This window comes from Onthophagus taurus, chromosome 7 (genome assembly GCF_036711975.1).
Source record: "Onthophagus taurus isolate NC chromosome 7, IU_Otau_3.0, whole genome shotgun sequence".
NCBI classification, from domain to species: domain Eukaryota; kingdom Metazoa; phylum Arthropoda; class Insecta; order Coleoptera; family Scarabaeidae; genus Onthophagus; species Onthophagus taurus.
In genome coordinates this window covers 3,439,181-3,460,086 of record NC_091972.1, presented here as the reverse complement: position 1 = coordinate 3,460,086, position 20,906 = coordinate 3,439,181, and the positions used below count along the sequence as shown (strand labels likewise).

Below are 20,906 nucleotides of genomic sequence, written 5' to 3'. Positions count from 1 at the left end.
GCGGCTAAACCCAAATGATTCTAGTTCTAGGTCTAGTGTTAATTCTAGTTTTACACTAATAGTATCACTAGAACTAACACAAACATTCGGGTTAAGCAGTCTTGAGAGACGTGGGGCTAAACCCGAATGTTTCTAGTTCTAGGTCTAGTGTTAGTTCTAGTTTTACATTAGCACTATCACTAAAACTAACACCAGACCTAGAACTAGAATCATTTGGGTTTAGCCGTCTATAGAGACGTGCGGCTAAACCCAAATGATTCTAGTTCTAGGTCTAGTGTTAGTTCTAGTTTTACACTAATACTATCACTAGAACTAACACAAACATTCGGGTTAAGCCGTCTTGAGAGACGTGGGGCTAAACCCGAATGTTTCTAGTTCTAGGTCTAGTGTTAGTTCTAGTTTTACATTAGCATTATCACTAAAACTAACACCAGACCTAGAACTAGAATCATTTGGGTTTAGCCGTCTATAGAGACGTGCGGTTAAACCCAAATGATTCTAGTTCTAGGTCTAGTGTTAGTTCTAGTTTTACACTAATACTATCACTAGAACTAACACAAACATTCGGGTTAAGCCGTCTTGAGAGACGTGGGGCTAAACCCGAATGTTTCTAGTTCTAGGTCTAGTGTTAGTTCTAGTTTTACATTAGCATTATCACTAAAACTAACACCAGACCTAGAATTAGAATCATTTGGGTTTAGCCGTCTATAGAGACGTGCGGCTAAACCCAAATGATTCTAGTTCTAGGTCTAGTGTTAGTTCTAGTTTTACACTAATACTATCACTAGAACTAACACAAACATTCGGGTTAAGCCGTCTTGAGAGACGTGGGGCTAAACCCGAATGTTTCTAGTTCTAGGTCTAGTGTTAGTTCTAGTTTTACATTAGCACTATCACTAAAACTAACACCAGACCTAGAACTAGAATCATTTGGGTTTAGCCGTCTATAGAGACGTGCGGCTAGTGTTGTGTGGCGGTCTAGTGTTAGTTCTAGTTTTACATTAGCACTATCACTAAAACTAACACCAGACCTAGAACTAGAATCATTTGGGTTTAGCCGTCTATAGAGACGTGCGGCTAAACCCAAATGATTCTAGTTCTAGGTATAGTGTTAGTTATAGTTTTATACTTGCACTGTCACTAGAGCTAACATTAGACCTAGAAATATTTGGGCTTAGCCGTACGTCTCTTAAGACGGCTAAACTCGAATCATTCTAGTTCTAGGTCTAGTGTTAGTTCTAGTTTTACACTAGCCCTGTTACTATGTAGAACTAACACTTTACCTAGAACTAGAATCATTCGGGTTTAGCCGTCTCTAGAGATGTACGGCTAAACCCAAATGATTCTAGTTCTAGGTATAGTGTTAATTCTAGATAGTAGTAGTGTAAGTGTAAAACTAGAACTAATCCCGAAACTTTCTAGTTCTAGGTCTAGTGTTAGTTCTAGTTTTATTTGTTATGCAGCGCTAACTTGTTGTATATTCTTTTGTATAATATTGTATAATAATTTTGAGTATCGTTTAAGGGGGCCTATTATAACAGTCACACGGAAACGACCCTCGATACCCAGCACAACAGAGGTAGGGTTTAGTAATTTCCGGAAAGTGCCTGCACTTGAGAAGAATGATAAGGAGAAAGCTCTGCGCGAGAGCTTTTTACTCCCCTTAAAATACACTGTTTTATTGCGAGGAATATTTGATTGTTGCCTTGTTTCGTAAAGTACCTTTGTGAAATAAGCTGTGTAAATAAAAACTTTATATTTTGAAGAGCTCATTTAAAAATACCTTTTGACATTATCAAAATATATTTTTATTGAACTAAAAGTAAAACTAAAAGTTCTTTGTTTCATCAATCCACTGTTATATTTTTGAATAAGAAAATTAAAAGGGATGAAGCGGCGTTATAATGAAATGTAGTTTTTTAACAAAGAAAAAAGTAGCAACTTAAAATTCCATTATAAAAACGTAGAGTTTTATTTTTCGTGAAGCCAATCTTTTTTAAAAAAATGTTAATTAAACAACAAAGCGGGCCGGAGATAAGAGTGAGGCTGAGATGAATGGATGGAGACGGTATTTCCGTGACAGATAAAAAGGACGTAGTCATTATTCACTCGTCCTGCCTCGCCAAAACACGAAAAAGTTTATTCGGTAATTCCCAGAAAGAAGCCCTAGTAATAAATGATCTATTTACCTTATCTAAGGCTGAAATTTAATAATCCCAACTTCATTTCCGGTACATTTTCCTCGCAGTGCATTACGTATTCATACCCGGTTTAGCTACTTTGTACCGAATCGACAAACTCACGTGTCGCAGTGTCGTGTCCTGTAAGAGAGAAACGTGTTTCACGTCAGAAAATGAACGCACGAGCGAGCGTTCAGGTTCATTAACGATGAAATATGTTGATTAAGGTACTACGTTCTTACGACTGCGAACGTAAACGCGACGTTCACTGTAAAGCGATCTCGCAAAGGCGGAACCAACGAAGACTTCTCGGCTTTCCCTAATGTTTCGATAATAAATTATTTTGCAGCTAAATTAAGTTCAGCCGCTGGCATTAAGGCGATTTTGACGTTCACTGCTATCCTCATTAAAATTCTACTCCACTGCTATTCTGAAACCTTTGTCTCAGATTCGCAACTTCCTCTACGTGTAAAAACGGTTAATGGAACAAAAACGATTACACTGAATCATTATTTCTTAACCCCTTTTTCATGTCGATGTAACCAGATTATTTTACATTTAAACAACCACCTTGAAATAAAAACGTCAATAAAACCTTTGTAGAATATTACGAAATTGTAACGTGTGCCAACTTCATACCACTTCTATTCGGTGCATTTACCCTTGGCACAAACGGTCGCTCGACCTTCAATGAATCAAAATGTTGCCGTTTGTGCATTATTACAATTGTCGTAGTTATTTGCCACTTTGAAAATATATCCCTATACGAATAAGCAATCCATAAACGTGAATGCGGTTGGTGAGGACGATTTTTGGTATTATTATTCCATTTCGGTTGTATCGCTTTCCAATAACGTTTTGCCAGTTAAAGGGTCACCCAACAAACCTATAATTTATACGTTAATCTATCTGTCAGAGGTTATATTTAGTGCTTGGCTGAAATGAATTACAGTTTGTTCGATGCGGACTCGGTCCCTCGAACCTTTTGGCAGACGTTCAAGCAGACTGCCGGCGATTTGAAAAATTTGGCCGTGATTCATGCGCGTGGTTACGTGCGCCACTAGTTACTACTTCACGTTTACATACTGTATCATTTAATAAAATAAACGAAATATAATTATTATTAAACGAATTTGATGATTTTTTTTTGCTAACCATTTTAATTAATCCTCGGATAATTACTTGGAATATTTTGCGGTATAATTTTAATATCTTGCGAGATTAAGTTTCTTGAATGCGATGGAGATGGCTACTGGAAAAGGAAACTTTATTAACGCGAAAGTTAATACCGGTTACGTTAATTACCGATGGGCAATCCGACGAGATAAATTATAATTCCAAGTGCCTCAAGTTATTTGTGCGAGAGGGGAACCAACGCGCCTGGATCTTCCGAATTACATCATTTAGCGTCCGACCGAACAAAGCCGCAAAGAGCGTGGGCAAAGGGCTTAAGAGCTTTTCAGGCCTTCAACTTGAACAAAACGAAATCCTGTGTAAAACGTCGCCTCTCTAAACTGTAGAATTTGCATATATGTAAATTCGACAGACCTATCCAAAATATGATCAAGATATGGAGATAATTGACCTATCATAAAGCTAGGTGCCTACTTGAGAGAAACTTCTGAGAGTAACTCTCGATATCTACGTGTGTCTACTTGAGACTGTTTTAGCTCTCCGAAAGCTTCTATAAAACTTCCGAAAGCTTTCTCTCAGACAGTTCTCTCAGGACCGTGTCCACTAGTGTAATGTGTCCGTAGCTTAATAGTGGCTTGGCAGTATTTTGGAAATTATTAAAAAATATAATCTTAAACACCTCAATTGCTGGCAGAAGATTATGTATTACTAATGAAAGACTAGACCAGAAGCCACTACCACTACTACCAGAAGATGAAATACTGTTGGTAGAAGACTAGATATTGCTGGCAGAAGACTAAGTATTGCTAGTGAAAGACTAGATATTGCAAATGAAGCACATCCTTCTTACGGAAGACTACACACTACCACTAAAAAACCAAATACTGTTAGCAGAAGACTTAATTTTATTGTCAGAAGACTTAATTTTATTGTCAGAAGACCAAATTATGTTGTCAGAAGACTAGATATTACCAATGGTACAAATCTCGCTTAAATTTCTGCCCAAAATTGCATCCCTCGCTTCCCGATTTCTATGTTCTTTAGACTTGGTATTCCAAAGAACTGTATTTTCTTCATACATTTCAATTAATTCAAATATTTCTTCTTGGGACTATTTTCTTTTATGCGTCTTCTTTAAACGTGTTATATTGAGAAAACTCGCAACAAAATTCGAACCGCGTTCGTTTTTTGACAGTTACTTTCACGATAGATAAATTGTGCGTATCCACTTGAGTACTCCGAAAGTTGTTGGGACTCTCTGATAGTTACTCTCAGATGCGTGTCCACCAGCAAAAATACTCTCGATAGCTTCTCTCGAGAGCATTTCTCGAGAGAATTTCTAATAAAATTATGGTTCAAAAGAAAATCGACATTCCTTCATGCTATAATTGGGATTCAAAACAAAACTGACCTATCCTAACATTTCTTCACGCTATAATTGTGGTTTCTTCACGGTATAATTAGGGTTCAAAAGAAAATCGACATTCCTTCACGCTATAATTGGGGTTCAAAAGAAAACCGACATTCCTTCACGCTATAATTGGGATTCAAAACAAAACTGACCTATCCTAACATTTCTTTACACTGCAATTGTGGTTTCTTCACGGTATAATTAGGGTTTAAAAGAAAACCGACATTCCTTCACGCTATAATTGGGGTTCAAAAGAAAACCGACATTCCTTCACGCTATAATTGGGGTTCAAAAGAAAACCGACATTCCTTCACGCTATAATTGGAATTTCACACAAAACTGATCTATCCTAACATTTCTTCATGCTATAATTGCTGTTTCTTCACGCTATAATTGGGGTTCAAAAGAAAACCGACATTCCTTCACGCTATAATTGGGGTTCAAAACAAAACCGACACCCTTCACGCTATAATTGGGATTCAAAACAAAACTGACCTATCCTAACATTACCCAATATTTTTGTCAGAGTTCGTTGACTTTGTAGACAAAACTAACCTAACTTATCTTTTCTTTTCTGGAAGTCATTGCTCATTTTTTAATTTTTCACCAATTACTCACTCAATCAATTACTTACTCGTTAGAAATGTGAAGTTACATCCATGTTATCAAAAAACAATTATAAGATTGACAGATCATGTTGAAAAACATTTCTTAATTCCGAAATATACTATAAAAATCAGTTAAACTATTAAAATTATAAAGACATTGATTTAGTTCAATTTTCCATATCATTTTTCTCAGTGTAGTGACAGTGATAGGTAGCGCTAGTTAGCAAAAGATATCACTATGTTGCATATATTTATTATGTTGTATGTCTGAAGACGCACGGCTAAACCCGATACTTTCTAGTTCTAGGTCTAGTGTTAGTTCTAGTTTTACACTAGCACTATCACTCAAACTAACAAAAGACCTAGAACTATAATCATTCGGGTTTAGCCATACTGAAAGACATAGAACGTTATTTATTTATTTATTTATTTATTCTGCTTATGGGATACAAACAGGAAAAATCCCAGTGAAGTATCCACTAGAAAAACAATTGTACAACAATATTTCTTCAAAGTGACAATCAGTACAAAAAGATAAACAAAGAAACAAACATAATACAAATCAAATCAAATTAATTGTATAAAATTAACTAAATGGTAAAAAAGAAAATTAACAAATTATAATTACTACCGTACTACGTCTAAAGAGGCGAGGGCACGTTTAAACGACTCCAACGACATGCCGAACAAGTCACACAAGTAGCAGTGCCGATTATAAAACTGCATAATACGAGGCAAAGGTGAATTCATGTGAGCGATCGAGGCGGATGCGGGCAATCTGAACAGGCTATGAGCGCGCACAGTATATAAAGGGGTAATGTAATATACTTCGGAGACAAGGTTAGGGCAGTCTATCAACCCATTTACTAACTTAAACAGAAATATTGAATCCGAGAGGTTACGACGACCCCGCAAGGACCTCAGGCCAAAGACCGCACATCTCCGAGCATAATCGCAATATGGCAAGAAAAACTTATGCGCCAAATACCGTACAAACCTCCGTTGCACCAACTCAATACGATCAACGTAAGTTGCATACACGGGATTCCAAACCAATGACGCAAAACTTAGAATGCTGTGCACGTAAGCCATATAAAGTTTTATGATACAGGATATATTGGTGAAAGCTCTACACGATCTAATAATGAAACCCAAACGTTGCAAAGCCTTGGAAAACATTAATTCAATATGTTGACCAAACAGCAGTTTAGAATCCATCGCAATTCCGAGATCGTTAACGCAAGAACTAGACTGCAACAGTTCAGCACCGAATCTGTAGGGGTAATTCACGGGGTAACGTTTTCTTCCAAAGGTAATCTTGCTGCATTTATTCAGATTAAGAAAGAGATAGTTTTCAGAGCAAAAATCATGTAATCGATTTAAGTCTTCCTGTAGCAAATCACAATCAGACAAAGACCGAACACATGAAAAAATTTTGCAGTCATCAGCATACAACAAAAAATTAGAGTAACGAAAACATTTATTAATATCATTAATATACGCTAAGAAAAGTATGGGTCCAAGATGACTCCCCTGCGGTACTCCGGAAGTAACCGGTACGAAATGAGATATAAAGTTGTTAACTTTAACCGCTTGAAGTCTGTTAGATATGTAAGATCCAAGCCAACGCAACAGGCCATATGAAAGGTCAAACGCTTGTAATTTTTACATTAAAATTGCGTGGTGAACCTTGTCAAAAGCCTTACTGAAGTCTGTGTAGATTGCGTCTACTTGTAAATTATTATTCGTTGCATTATGCACAAAAGTCATAAAAGCAGCAAGATTGGTCTCGACTGATCGGCCCCTACAGAAACCATGCTGTTCCTGGATAATAAAAGGTTTTAGTATATAGTGAAGTTTAGAATATACTAATTTTTCAAAAACTTTTGAGATAATGGGCAATATTGAAATAGGACGATAGTTGGAGACAAGATGCTTATGACCTGATTTGAATATTGGTACAACAAGCGCCTTCTTCCATACGGAAGGGAAAACCCCCTGAACAACAGACTGATAGAACAGCAAAAACAATGGTTCCGCAAGCTGATCGGCACAGGAAGTAACCAAAATACCGGGCAAACCGTCAGATCCTGGACCCGAATTAGAATTAACTTGATTTAGTGCACAGAGAACGTCGGATTTGTCAAACCAGACGTTTGACAAACCAGCGCATAGCAAGGGATCAAAGTCAACGTCAAGTCGACCGTCTATAAAAACCGAGCTGAAATATTGGGAAAACAATTCAGCTATATTTTCACCATTGCACACGCTAGAATTATTATACTCCATGCGAGCAGGGATGCCAAAATCGGTTTTTTTCTTATTCTTGATATAAGACCAAAGGTGCGCAGGATTATTAATTAAGTCTGTCTGAATATGATTAAGGTACGCTTTATAATCAGCTGAAATTAAATGTTTGGATCGCGAACGCAGAGTAGTAAAAGATAGATAATCTGCGTTATTACCCCACTTTTTCCATTTTTTATGGTACATAAGTTTCTCCTTAATTGCTTTAATAGTTGAGCTAGTTAGCTAATAGTTATGGAATTCATTACATCACTAGTGATGTAATGAATTCCATAACCTAACTACAAATTGACTTCTGTCACTAATAGAATAAGTCAAGTTTTGAACAAAAATTGCTTTTTCAATGGAATTAGATAAAATTTTGTACTTAATACGTCATGAAACTGACCTATCCTAACATTACCCAATATTTTTGTCAGAGTTCATTGACTTTGTAGACAAAACTAACCTAACTTATCTTTTCTTTTCTGGAAATCATTGCTCATTTTTTAATTTTTTTAAATCTTACTTTGTTAAAACACATTCTTTGATATTTTGCTAAAACTGCGTAGAACCTATCCAAAACTCTAGAATAGACGTACGGCCCTATTCTAGAGTTTTGGCAAGCTTCGGTTATGACCCAACGATACTTTTAGAAAAATTAAATTATTTATAAAAAGTAACTTGTTGTTATAAATACTTAAGTAGGTAGATGGCGTACCCACTTTAACTTAATAACTAAATTTAGAAACTCGTATAATTGGAATTTTGCTTCAATTTTCCTTTAGTCGAGGATTAGAGACCGGAATTCGTTGCTAATAGAATCACCTCTTTATGTTTCTTGTTCAAAATGCAAATTTAAACTGGGTGCTGAGCTCAAGGAAGATATTCGTTGCGTTAATTATGCCGGCGAAACTATCTTGAAATATAATAATGTTGATACCATCTTACTTTAAAAAATTGAAAAATAAGAAAGTATTTCAAAATTAATTTTTTTAATAAAAACAACAATGTGTGGTTATAAGATATGGATATATAGACACCTAGATATCTTTTAAAAGAACACCACCCGAAAAATATTTAACGACTCTCATAAAACCTTTCCGTGCAAACGGCGTAGTATTAAAAGCGCCTTATTTCAGGTCATAACAATAATAATCGGTCGCTTATGGTCGGTTGAACGTTAACGTACACATACACATATAATCGGTTTCCAATAAAGCCATTCCAACGTTGCACTCGATTCACGGACAGTTAACGCTTTATACCGATCAGTGCAAATCACATCGCTACGTATGTCGCAGGAAAAAAAAAAGCCTGTAAAAGCTCCCGAAAGGGGCGTTGCGACGTCGTCCCAAGGCGACGATCCCTATCCTGGGTCCCGACGGCGTAAATTTTCCTGATCGGCCTCCTGCGGATCGAGAACAAATAGTCCTCTTAGCTCACTTTGCAATTTTATCCTGGAACTGACAGTCGGTCGAGACGTTTGTTTCCTCCTCGGACACTCGGACGCGACACCACCGTTTTCCATTGATTTATATCTTTTGTGATCGAACGGGGACAAGGTTTATTTACGTCCTTTGGGAGATGGTGTAAAGGAAAGAGAACCGAGAAAGAGGGATCGAACCCCTCGTCGTGGTAGTTTTTTTACTTCAAGTAAAGGTATCAGTGAACCCTTTTTGTTTAATATCAGCTCTTTTCTCTTTTTATATGCGAGAGAATGGAATTGAAAAAAAAATCACTTTATAAAGAGCTTAAAGGTTTCAAAAAATAATCTTAAGAGATTAAATCAAATCTTTTTTATGAGATTAAACGTTTTAAATTAGGATTTAAGTTTACTCCCTCTTTGGTCATTTTTATCTCGGTAGCGTGATAAAATTTTTATGTAATATTCTGAGCAATATTCAAAAGAGATATTTGTGTATATAAGTGTCATATAAAATTATTCAAAGATACTTTTCTTTACTAGTTAGTTATAGCAGTATAAGAATGTCGATTCTGGATCGGAAGTTGCTCCCCATGCTCCCCCTGTGACATCACACTCCAATGTAAAAAGTATAGGGAGAGTGACCAACCTAAATCTGGGGGAAAAAAAATTAGGTTGGCATTTGAAAAGTTCTTTAATAGCGGACAATTTTAGTGTAATGACTCCGACTAGAAAAGCATCCAGCCGATCGTTAGCAGAGAGATCCGGGATGAGTTTCATTATCGTCATTGTACAGTCAAAGGTAAAAGTATAAACTCTCGTACATTATAAATGGAAGCATAATAGAATGGAAGCATCATAAATAGAAACATCACCACGGACTTTATTCATCTCTTTTCACATTTAAACGGTAAACTCTCCCTTAAATTTACCCTTTTACAGCTTATCTCGTTATCCTTATTTTAAGAAATGCAGTTTTATAGCTTTTACCTTCGATTTTATCACAACGCGACAAAAACAACTCTTTTACAAACAACTCAAACAAAAACAACTCAACACATACAAGAAACAATTGTTCTAGTGTATCCTTGTTATTACTCTAGTATACAGTGAATTGCACTTAAGATGCAATATACAAAAATATATTTCCATAAAAACCAGGGCGTACCTACTTACTTTGCCCCACAAAATGCAAAGTGGCAATATAATTTAACATTACAGTAAAACCTCGATATAACGGATCATACGGGGAACGCAGTATCCGATATAACTCAATAAAAATATACAATCTAGAATAACAAATAAAACTATACTACCACTAGAACTAACACTAGACCTAAAACTAGAATCATTCGGGTTTAGCCGTCTTGAAAGACGTGCGGCTAAATCCGAATGTTTCTAGTTCTAGGTCTAATGTTTGTTCTACACTGAGAAAAATAATGCGGGAAAACTACCTAAAATTTAGTCATGTTATGTAGAATTTTTAGTCAAAAATTAACTAACTACTACTACTAGTTATATAAACTAATTCTATTTCGATAATTATATAGATAAATGATTGAAAAATGCATCTTATAAATACCTAATAAAATGAATTTCATTACATAATATTAATATATGTTTTTACTATTAATATTATTTTTATTATTAATGGTAGTAGATAGCTTTATTACTTAAATATAGACGTCGTACCTAAATTTTTTGTATTAAGAAATATTTTCTATAAACGATCGATGTAACGATGAAACTAAATGACTAAAATACATTTAAATAAAGTATTTAATAATAGTACATTTGTCCATTTAGGTAAAATATTTCATTGTTAAATGTATATAGAAATTCAAACTAGAATAAAATAGACAAAAATACCAAATACTTTAGGTAACTAAACTACTCAACAACTAGACTTCTTATCAACTAGTTTCCACGATGTAGTTTCTTTTTCTAAAAATTAGTTATATCACCTCAGTAAATAGATAAATTAACTATCATAAATTTGACTAATTAGAATTGTATATGTCAGCTAAATTACGTTAGATAAATGAATAAATTTTCTAGTATAAATAACTATTTGTCTAACAACTAAATTGATTTAAATGGTCAAGAAAAGAAATGGTTTCAATGTACTTTAACTGGTTGAAAAAATTTTATTTAATAATTCGTCTGACTAGTTTCGCCTTATACGCATCTTCAGAGACTCTACAGTAAGAAAATATTTGTTATGCAATATTGTATTAATCCAAACTTAAACTATTTAAAAGTTAACAATAATGATTGCATTTTAAAATTAATTACTTACTCGTTAAAAATGTGAAGTTATATCCATGTTATCAAAAAACAATTATAAGATTGACAGATCATGTTGAAAAACATTTCTTAATTCCGAAATATACTATAAAAATCAGTTAAACTATTAAAATTATAAAGACATTGATTTAGTTCAATTTTCCATATCATTTTTCTCAGTGTAGTGACAGTGATAGGTAGCGCTAGTTAGCATAAAATATCACTATATTGCATATATTTATTGCACTAAAACTAGAACTAACACTAGACCTAGAAAGTATCGGGTTTAACCGTGCTTCTCCAGACGCACGGCTAAACCCGAATGTTTCTAGTTCTAGGTCTAATGTTAGTTCTAGTTTTGCACTAGCACTATTACTAGAATTAACACAAGACCTAGTACTAGAATCATTCAGGTTTAGCCGTCTTGAAAGACGTGCGGCTAAGTACGACTGTTTCTAGATCTAGGTCTAATGTTAGTTCTAGTGATAGTGGTAGGTGGCGCTAGTTAGCTAAACCCGAATTTTTCTAGTTCTAGGTCTAGTGTTAGTTCTAGTTTTACACTAGCACTATCACTCAAACTAACAAAAGACCTAGAACTATAATCATTCGGGTTTAGCCATACTGAAAGACATGCGGCGAAACCCGAATGTTTCTAGTTCTAGGTCTAGTGTTAGTTCTAGTGACAGTGCAAGTGTAAAACTAGAACTAACACTATAGAACTAGAATCATTCGGGTTTAGCCGTCTTTAGAGATGTGCGGCAAAACCCAAATGATTCTAGTTCTAGGAATAGTATTAGTTCTATATAGTAATAGTGCTAGTGTAAAACTAGAACTAACACTACATCTAAAATTAAGAAACATTCGGGTTTAGCCGTGCGTGTTCAGAAACTTTCTAGTTCTAGGTCTAATGTTAGTTCTAGTGATAGTGGTAGGTGGCGCTAGTTAGCTAAACCCGAATTTTTCTAGTTCTAGGTCTAGTGTTAGTTCTAGTTTTACACTAGCACTATCACTCAAACTAACAAAAGACCTAGAACTATAATCATTCGGGTTTAGCCATACTGAAAGACATGCGGCGAAACCCGAATGTTTCTAGTTCTAGGTCTAGTGTTAGTTCTAGTGACAGTGCAAGTGTAAAACTAGAACTAACACTATAAACTAGAATCATTCGGGTTTAGCCGTCTTTAGAGATGTGCGGCAAAACCCAAATGATTCTAGTTCTAGGAATAGTGTTAGTTCCATATAGTAATAATGCTAGTGTAAAACTAGAACTAACACTAGATCTAAAATTAAGAAACATTCGGGTTTAGCCGTGCGTGTTCAGAAACTTTCTAGTTCTCGGTCTAGTGTTAGTTCTAATTGTAATGCAGCGCTAGATGGTTATATATTTTTATTGAACTAAAAGTAGAACTAGCACTAGACCAACAACTAGAATCATTCCGGTTTAGCCGTACGTCTCTGAAGACGGCTAAGTTACATAAAATTCCCTTCATAATGAAATTTTATATCTGATTAAGAATGAATCAATATCGGCTTTTGTTGATTTAATATTTTTGATTTAGTTTACTTTTCTGATTTAAACTAAATTGTTAACGACAAGATTTATATTTAATAATGGCGCTTTGTTTTACGTTCATTTTAATCCTATTCCTATTACATCTGGAGCGAACGTTGAAGATTAAAGGACAACGGCGACTAAGTAGTCGCCCTCATTAGGATCCTTGAAAGCATCTTAGCTGCGATAATATGGAACTTGATCAATGCAAATTTGCATCACGACAATCCGGTTAGTATACTGCCAAAACGGAGCTCCAGTTTCCTTTATGTTAAAGCTGTTGGAGGTCGTTGCAATTAAGTTTTGACGTAATTATACACGTTAAGATTTGAGGTCACATTAAGGTTTTGGCATTATAGAGATAAGTGTTCTGATCTTTCACTATTTGGAGTTTCATTAGTAAATTGAAATTTCGCTTTGGATTGTATAATGGAATTAATAACGGGAACATTATTATAATATCAAAATGGATGTAATATGTTATTAAATCGCCACAACGGGCAAATACATTATATCCGACCGGTTATTAGGGTATGGAATAAAATAATTTGTGAGTTGTAGGGGTGAAATAAATAAAATAACGTGTTACGGGAAACGAAATATTTAAACGAATTTGTGTCAGTATCGCTAATTTATGATCGCATTCGACGGGGATCCGTTTTGTACCCCGTTCGGGCAATAAACTTGCAAATTCGTGCGATAATTTCGCGTCGGCTTGTTGGGGAATTTTCCCCGGTTTAATTCGGACGAACAGGCGCTCGAGCGGTCAGCAGCCGGATAAGTCCTTAAACCGACTGGTAATGAGACTTTTCACGGCGCGTTTAACTCACTGGTACCCGGCTAAAACACACTGTTTTAATGGTTAATTCCGCGTAATCTACCGCAGTGCGCTGTAATTTCTACAATACACGTTACCCTAAACGTAACCGTTTGTTACTTAAGCTTCAAGTTTTCAACAGCATCCTAAAGATTTGTTAAATAGAATATCTTATCGTACATATCAGATTGTAACACTTATGCGAAGTTAGCCCCCAATTAGATAGGATTTTACATGTATAGTATTTTAACTATAACAAGAGAACCAGTCAAAAAAAAGCAATTTTAAACAAAATTAGCCGTTTCATGACGTGTTAAGTACAAAATTTTATCTAATTCCATTTAAAACTTAACTTATTCTATTAGTGACAGAAGTCAATTTGTAGTTAGGTTATGGAATTCATTACATCACTAGTGATGTAATGAATCATTACATAATGTAATGAAATCATTACGTCACTAGTTATAAAAAAAAGTGACGTTACAAAACGTCAGATAGACATGTAAAATTGAATTTTCATAATAGAATTAGATAAAAAATAATTTTATCTACAACTATTGAATTATCTATTCATTATACATTTGATTTTTGACGGGTAATGACACGCATTACTCATGACTGACAAAGTGTTGAATAATGAAGCCATTATTCCACAGTTCTGACACGGCCTACCAATCAAAAAATAAAATATTAACAGAACTGACAGCTTTCTTATATTGAGGTTGTGTCTGAAATGTCTATCAAGTTTATTTTTTTTCCTTTTTTGATTTTTTTTTCAAAATTAAATAGTTATAGATAAAGTATAGTATTCAACTTGCGTATAATGGATGTTACCTACTCAGATTACAACACTCGTTCGCTTCGCTCGCTCGTGTTGCAACTTCATCTTCGTGGGTAACAGCCGCCATTATACCCTTGTTGAATAATATACTATTTTGTAAGCGGATTATTACTAGAAAACAAATTAATGTGAAAATGTACGAAATATTCTACTAATCATAATAAAGTATGTAAACAAACGAACAAAGTAATAGACTGATTTAAAATGTATTTGTAGTAAAACAGCAAATTTTTTTTTCCTTTTTGGTTTAAGTATTTTTACCTTTAATATAATTTATTGTTGTTCTTACTACTTTTCTAGTTTTCCTTTTTCAAATTTTACATTTTTAGCTGTATATAGTTACACACAAAAAGCACTCCAACCTATAACTCGGTTTATATTGAAATATAAATAAAGTTCTCAGAGGCAAGGTGCTAATTTACATTTCTTTCAATTGTCAACTTTTTCTTCAAGTTGTATAATATATTTTTTGTAATTCGCGACGGTAACGAAAGCTCTAACAGTACTCAAACGGGTGCTGTAATGAGACTCCTTACAGCATCCGATGCCGTAATGAGATTTTAGTAACATTTTATGGAACCAGTTCAAGTTGGTGACATTGGGTCATTAATTTTTCTAGTTGTCAATGTGACAATGTCTGTCTATGGATGTTTAAATACGTTCTTAGCATCGAATACATGGTCCACAACGATGAGGACATTGAACTCTGAGCAATTTCTCTTATTTTGGGAGGTGTACATGAAATATGTTTGTCAGGTGAATACATTTTGTGTTTTGACAGTTTCTAATTGTCAATTCAAATTTCTATTTTCAAGTGTTAGGGTGTTACCAACTGCTACATGCCTATTTTCCTACTTTGTCAAAATTTATTTTATTTTTGAGAAAAAAAAGGATGGAAACGCGAATTACAAAAAATAGCATAAAAAACACGTTTCATAAGACTTAAAGCTTCATTCTCAACTTGAATTCGTGCATTTCAAACGTGTCTTACGAAACTTGTCTTTTAATATACTATTTTGTAATTCGCGACGGTAATGAAAGCTATAACAGTACTCAAACGGGTGCTGTAATGAGACTCCTTACAGCATCCGATGCTGTAATGAGATTTTAGTAACATTTTATGTAACCAGTTCAAGTTGGTGACATTGGGTCATTAATTTTTCTAGTTGTCAATGTGACAATGTTTGTCTATGGATGTTTAAACACGTTCTTAGCATCAAATACAAGGTCCACAATGATGAGTAGATTGAACTCTGAGCAAATTATCTTATTTTGGGAGGTGTACATGAAACATTTTTGTCAGGTGAATACATTTTGTGTTTTGACAGTTTCCAATTGTCAATTCAAATTTCTAGTTTCAAGTGTTTCGTTGTTACCAACTGCTACATACCTATTTCCCTACATTGTCAAAATTTATTTTATTTTTGAGAAAAAAAAGGGGTAAAAACGCGAATTACAAAAAATAGCATACAAACCACGTTTCATAAGACTTAAAGCATTCATTCATTAAAAAACTCGTTTTTCAACTTGAATTCGTGCATTTCAAACGTGTCGTTTTAATATACTATTTCTCTTCATTACAAAACATTGTACACCATACTTTCGATCGAGATGTTGATGACTAAAATTGATCAATTAGTTAAGGAGATAATTGATGTCTTTGATTAATTCGTTTTTTGTGTTTTAATCAAAATCCTTAAATGTTTAGCATCGGGCATTTCGATAACCGCATTCAGCCAGACACAAACTTTCCATTGAGATATAAAACATTAAAATCCGTCAAACCGTTCTCTAATTATAGTCGATTTAGTTTAAATTAATTTTTTTATATTATGGGCTAGACTCTCTGGCGTTCATATTTGCATAAACAACGAACCGAACACGGTGTCATTCCGAGGGCTGTACAAGGTTAAAGGGAAAGAATTGAAATCGGGCATTTTATGATTTCGATAGAAGAAACTATGACGAATCGAATGACGTATAGATCTTGATCATCGGGTATATCGTTTACGAGTTATCACCACTTAAAAAAGGTCATTTTTAACCCTTTGAATCGGACATTTCGGGGCTAGAAAAAAATGGGGCTAACTTCGCATAGGTGATTGTAACTTCTATTTCAAATAAATCCAACTTTAGGATTCGTTCACCATTGTAGATGCGGATAATTGATTTTTCTCGTTATACAAAGAATTAACCTGTGGCTATAGTATCCTGGTGGTTACCGTAAAGTTTAATTAAGGGCAAACCGTTTTTTCACACCACGTCTCGAAAAGTAGGTACACAAAAGACTAATTATAAAACAACATCCCGAGAAAATTGCACGACGGGGCCCTCGAAAAAGGTAGTGGAAAGTGCCGAAGCGCTTTACCGTTCTAGCAAGTGCGGGATAAATATTTCGAGGTACCGTCTTGCACTTCGTATTTATCCTAAATATTAGCCGCATCTAATTTTCACGGGCTTTGTCTGGAAGCGCTGCCGCAATTCTGAGCGGGAATTCGGAATTATACCGAGCGGTACCGGCAAAGGAGCGTTTGACGTAGCAATATCCGGCTCCGCTTGAAAGAAAATCCCGGATTCCGTTAGACAAACATACCGAGGCTTAGCCGAGAGTGCTTGTTGTTTTTCTCTAGGCGGGTGACGGCATTTGCTAAAATACCATTAGATAAACGTAAAGTGAAAAGAAAAAATTAAATCACTTAGATCACCAAAATTACAAATTACATTTTTGGTGCCTTCAAATATTTAGATTATAACTCATTGTTAATTATCGTTATATATCCATTTTAATGACTCTCCATCAAGCAAAACACGACACCCCTTTCTCATTTCAAAGCCTTTTAACACCACTTTTACTCCGCCATTCTTTCACTACTATAACAACGTCTCGCCATTCACATTAACACCATCCATTACTTATACGTTCTCCTTAAACAATAAAGACGTAAGATGAATTATATTCAACGTTAACACTGCTGTACTTACACCATCTATAACAATATTTTGGATGATATTAAATGCTATAATTGAGGTTCCTTTAACTTCATGGAGTAATGTTAGATTATTGGCGTAGGTGATCACGTGGTTGAGTCAACGTTGGTTTTCAAGTCCTAAAACCTATGCGGTGTGCGCACAGCTCGTTCTTGAGGGTGTGTAAATAATATTGCGCGGTTTATGAGTTTGGCTGGCGGTGCTGTATGCAGCAGCAACTACGCCAACGGCTTTAATTAAAAGGGTATAATTAGCAGGCTAGTACAAACTAGTGTGTGCCTTAGGTATTCAAGATGTCCTACGGTTATGAAGCGAGCGCGAATAGGCCATAAAGACTACGACAATAGATTCCAAGTCTTGTGAAATATCTACCTTTGTATATATGAATTTCATTTTTTTATTAAAATTTAAATCACCTTTAATTAAAATTAATTACACTACAATTGCTTCAGGTAAGATCTTAATGATCACCTGTTATTGACATTTCTAAACCAATATATCATACACTGTTCTCGCTTAAGCTAATAATGGTAGGATTGATTAATTTCCAACTGGAAATGTAAATTGAATGATGTTCTCTCACTAACGATGTTACTTAATCTGATAAAGATATACGCTATATTTGTTTTATTTATATTATTATGTAATGATAACTAAAAAATATGTGCTCAACAAAAAAACATGTAATCGATAAATTGTTATCGTAATAACAAAACTGCCCTATAAATGAAAATAAACATATCCGGTTAGTTCAAAATGTGATCGTTCGTTTTCCATCGGTGTCGACACAATTTCCATTTCCATTTCTGGCGGAATAACTCGTACAAGGGCCCCCACAGATCGGGGTCAATGTGACGAAGCCATGTCTCTGACGCGTAAATATAGACGACAGTCGACGATGTGGCACCGGTTTCTTCCCTCCAGCTGCTAAAGTTATTTTTATAACATTAACTTTAGGATCTCACCGGACATACCGAGTTAGTCACGGTTTTTACAATATTTTTGGCAAACGCTAAAAGAATTCACAAATTTTATTTTTTCCATACGTTAAAATTACTGTTACATATCACAAAGGATTATTTGTTATTAAAATGATGGTATTAACGTTATATACCTGCCATTTCATAATTAATAATTTATCCCTCTAGGATTTCAGTTAACGCCAGTCAAACAGTAACCCATCCTGCCGATCGTATCTTGCAAAATCAGCAGGTTGGGTATCACATCATGCCATTACCTTGATAGGAGAAGGCTTAACTTCGCCCGGTTTATTTCGTCATTTGGACCCGAAGTGTCGGAGTTAATTAACTATTAATTTCAACCTATATAGAATATAATTATTTTTATTTTGTTTATGAATAAGGTTCGATTATAAGAGACGATATTTAAATAATAGAAGTAGAATTTTAATTGAATCCCCTTTAGAAATGTTCATGCATAATTTATTTATTTGTTAATTGCCGTTATTTTGAATTGAATTGCCGACCATTCAATTAATTATTACTAAATTACAGCATTGTAAATGTTGTACTATTGAACATGCATATTATTATTTCGTTTGATTTTGCCGACAAAATTAAACGTGCATTTGATATAACGATAAATAGAGAGACACCTGTCCGTCGTACACACTGCCTTGGAGCTCTGATAGATCATTGTAATATCATTATGGAAATTGACTTGACTGACACGATTATCAATACACGCCTTCGCTTGTAATGCCACGTCAAGATTGTTTCGCTGAAATGAGCACAAATGGCTATTCGAATCCTGATAACGTTTCTACAAGGCATGCTTCTCCCATTGAGTGTTTAACCATGTTGGTTAAGAAAAGTAAAAAGAATAAACATATTTGGAATCGAAATCGATTTAATTTTATGCAATGCCCTTTTGACTGCGAGATATGAATTTCATTATTCATGTTGCCTCGGTGGATTTCATAGTAATACGTTTGACTAGATATGGAAACTACATATGTTGCCAGAAAAGAACGGGATTCGATAGTATCCCTCAGGTGAAAATATGCAGCAATTTGCGGGAAAACACGGTACTAGCTGCGAACGACACCGGAGATACATATATCAGCCCAAGTTTTGCGGCCAAAACGTTGGTAGGAACGAATGCCGGGAGATTTATACCTAGCCCTGGAGGTTTAGAGCCCGTAATAACTGTAAAAATCACTTTGCAAAACCAAGAAAAACGATACTAGCGTAAAATAGAAAATATTACGTATCTACGAAAATTCAGCAAATTGCATTCTACAATATTTTCTAATCTGTTTTTGTAAAATTTGTTTTTTATTTAAATCAATTGACATTGCCAAATTTTTATAAAAAAACGGTCTGTACCACCCTAGATACCATGTTCTATGACCACGCTTTATAATATTTTCCACTAAATAATAAGTAAGGTTGTGTATATTCTAAACGAAGTTGTCACTGATTGTCACTTTAAAGACGAAGCCACTAATCTCTCGTCACTTGGCTAATATCTACGTTTTGAAATTAAAACTCGTGAGCAATATATTAAGATAACATAATTAAGTGCTATAATTAAAATTTGAATATTGTTTAAAAATCAGAATTACTGGAAGAATCTGAGTCTTCCGCTAGTTGGATGATGACAGGAGGTAAATCAGTTATTAATGAATTTCCCATTAATGTTGTCCAATCTTTTTTAATTAGTTCTTCACAGTGACGAACACTATTTGCCCACATCTCCGGAGTGTAATGACCAAGAGCTTTTTACCAAGTCTCCTTGACACGACAGACCTTTTTCTCCGAGCTGGACTGAACATGTTTATTGTAATAAGTTTTTAAGAACGCCCAACATAGTTCAATGGGATTATATTGACAATTGTATGGAGGAAGGCGAAGAACAGTATGGCCATGGTCTCTTATTAATTTGTCAATTTCAAAGGATTTTTCAATTTGAGGCTTGTAATAACGGATTATTTCCCATAACGATTTTTTATTTAAGATTGGTTCAAACTGTATATTATGTTCATTTTTTTTTGTGCAGAAACTTAGAGCTTTCTCGATTTGTTTTGAGTGATATGGAGCATTATCCATTACTACCGCACACTTCGCACCCAAATTATTTAATGCTGGAAGTAATTGATTTTTCACCCATTCCATAAAAATAATTGACGTCATATTTTTATGATAATCTCTGTGCTCCGTGTTGTCACTGAGCAAGAGATTGCAATTTGGCAAAAACCCTGACGAAGTGCCTGCGTGCAAGATTGTAAATCTTTTTCCTTCGCCTTCTGCTCTTTGCGGAATACCGAATCTTTCATTTTCATTTACCCATTGATAAACTTGGGTACCATTTTCGTAAATCCAAGTTTCGTCAAGAAAAACAAAAGTATACTCTCC

General features: G+C 34.8%; 2 protein-coding genes across 2 annotated transcripts in view; one reads left to right on the top strand and one right to left on the bottom strand.

Annotated features, from left to right (window-relative positions):
• Positions 1-20,906, top strand: part of LOC111422118 (Neuropilin and tolloid-like) — a 198,194-nt gene that overhangs the window by 21,245 nt on the left and 156,043 nt on the right. The window lies entirely within an intron of this gene.
• The window catches only part of LOC111422078 (general transcription factor II-I repeat domain-containing protein 2-like), a 50,516-nt gene that overhangs the window by 14,296 nt on the left and 15,314 nt on the right, over positions 1-20,906 (bottom strand). The gene's annotated exons all lie outside the window — the stretch shown is intronic.